This window comes from Sturnus vulgaris, unplaced genomic scaffold (assembly GCF_052056855.1).
Source record: "Sturnus vulgaris isolate bStuVul1 unplaced genomic scaffold, bStuVul1.hap1 Scaffold_156, whole genome shotgun sequence".
Taxonomy (NCBI): Eukaryota; Metazoa; Chordata; class Aves; order Passeriformes; family Sturnidae; genus Sturnus; species Sturnus vulgaris.
Window position 1 is genome coordinate 157,501 of NW_028276073.1, and position 2,500 is coordinate 160,000.

Sequence of the window (2,500 nt, forward strand, 5' to 3'; positions counted from 1 at the left end):
ACCGGCGCCGTCGAACGCCGGTCGTCGGTGCTCGCTCTCCACGTGCGTGAGCGGCCCGAGTTCTTCCGGGCCCGGTTCCCCTTTGGCGCGCGAGAGCCGCCCGCGTGCGCGGGAGGGAGGGGTGCTCGGCACGGCCCCTCCCGGAGGCGCACCCGCCCCCCTTCCGTCGTCTCTTCGCCCGCCGGGCGACGGCCGGCCGTCCGGCCGTCGCGCGCAACGGCGGCCGATGGCGCAAGGCGATGGCCAACGTGTGTAAAAAGGGTGCGCGCGGGAAGGCCTTCGGGGCTCGGAGGAGGCGGCTCCTCCGGCCCTTCCCCAGAGCGCGGGGGGGGACGCGGGGCTTTGCCGCCCGGCAAAATCCCGCTCTCCTTGGCCGAGCGGCCTCCTCGCGCGGCAGAGGAGCTCCCGAGGGCCGGGCTCCGGCAGTTCCGGGTCGCGCCTCCAGGGGGAGCGCGCACGTGCGCGAGCCGCCGCCGGGTGGCGCGGCGGCGACGGTCCGCACCGTCGTCGCCGTGGCCTCTCTCGGCCGGGGGTGTGCGAGGTTTCTCGGTGGCTGGGCCGTGTTCCCCGCGCCGGCGGGGCGGCCCGAGCCGCGGTGGTCCTCTCGGGCGCAGCGCCGGGCTACTGAGGGAAACCCCGGGCCCCGAGAAGGATTGCCGCGGTGATGGCAGCGGACGTCGGGCGCGCCCCCGCCGGTGGACGCTCCCCCGAGGGTGGCAGCGGGGGAGGCACCCCGGCGGGGCCATGCAGGTCGTTTCCCTCACCCCAGGGCCAGGTACCTAGCGCTTCGCGCCTCGGCGGTCTCCTGCCGGTTTCCCTCGGCGTCGTCAAACGCCTGTTGGGGGCCGAAAGGGCCGCCGAGCCGGGCGGAGGTTTAAAGACTCGGGCGGCCCGGCACGGCCCCGCCGCGGCGGCGGCGGCGGTGGCGGCGGCGGCAGCGGGTGTCGGGCGGTGGCGGCGCGGGGCGCCATCGAGGGGTGGGGAGCTACTCCCGCCGATCCCCTGCGGTGGCGTGTCCGTCGCGACCGGCCGCGCTCGCCGTCGTCGGCGTCCCGCCGCGCTTGCCCGCGCGCGGGGGCCACCCGTGCCGGGCCGGGGAAGGGGCGCCCTGCCCCCCCCTCTCTGCGGCCCGGTCTCGGCGGAGAGGCCGCGGCGCGCGATCGGCCGCGGGGGGCCGACCCCGCTGGCCTCTGCGATGCGGGGCGACGCCGGCAGAGGGCGCGCGCTCTCTGCCTTACCTACCTCAGCTGCGGGGTTGCGGCCGCCGGGGCCCGCCGCGCTCTCTCGCTCTTTCTCCTTAGCCGCCGCCGCGGGCTCGCGGGCGGCGCCGCGTCAGGCGCGACCGCGCGCCTCTCGCCTCGACGGCCTTGTCGCCTCGAACCGCACCGCGGCGGCGCCGGCCGCCGGCCACCCCTGACTCGGAGCGCTGTCCCCGCCCGTTGGGGCGCAGCGCTCGGCCGGCTCCTCCATCGCCGGAGGTCCGGCGGGCGCGGGCGACCCCGTGCCGAGCGGCGGCGTCGCCGCTCGGCGAGTGTCCCCGCCCCCCCCGGGGGGGGGGGACGGTCGGCCGCGAGGCGCCCGCCTTCACCGGCGGCCGTCCCGGCCCGGGCCCCGCCCGTCCGCTTCCCCGTCGCCCTTCCCGGCCGCGTGTGGGCCAAAAAAAAGGGGAGGCGTGCGGGGCGGCCGCGGGGGCGCTTCCCCGTCCGGTCCCCGAGTGGAAACGAGGGGAGCGGGCGGTGCCCCCCGGCTCAGCCGCCGTACGCCTGCCCGCTGGGCGCGTGCTCGCGGAAGGGCAGCTCGGCGGTGCGAAGCGGCGGCGGTCCCGGGAGTGCGGCCGCGGGTGGCGGAGGGGTTTTGCCGAGCGGCAGACCTCGGGCGCTCCGCGATGCCGGCTCGGGTCTCGGCGGCGTCCCGCCTCCGGCGCCGGTGGCGGAGCGCGGCCCGCCGGGCGTTCGCCTTCCGGCGGGCAAGCGGTCCCGCGCCAGGGGTTGCGCCGGCGGAACGGTCCCGCCGCCGCGTGGCGTTTCGGGCGACGTTCAGGGGCCGCTGGCGGGAGAGCCGGCCCCCGCGTTTTGGCGCGGCGGCGTTCCGCGAGTCGGCGGAGCGGTGAAAAGGAGAAGCCAGGGAGTGAGCCGGGAGCGGCGGGGGCCGGCGGTCGCGCCCCCGGCCCGCGAACGCGTAGTCGTCCCGTGATCGAGAGGCCGGGCGGGCCACCGTGCCCCCCGCGGTCCGGCGCGTTGCCGCACAAGCCCCTCCGCGCGGAGGTCGGGCCGAGCCCGGGCGCCTGGGCCGCCTCCGAAGGACGGCACGCGAGGCGGCGTCTCCCCTCGCGGGGGGAGGCGGTCGGGGGCGCGGGCCCCTCCGCCTTTCTTTGGCCGACCTTCGGAGCGTTGCGCGGGGTTTCTCTTTTTTGCCCCGCGCTTTCTCCTCCTCCTCCTCCGTTTGTGTGTGCTCGTACGGTCGAAGCGGGGCGCGCGGGGGCGCGCGCGTCCCTGCAGAA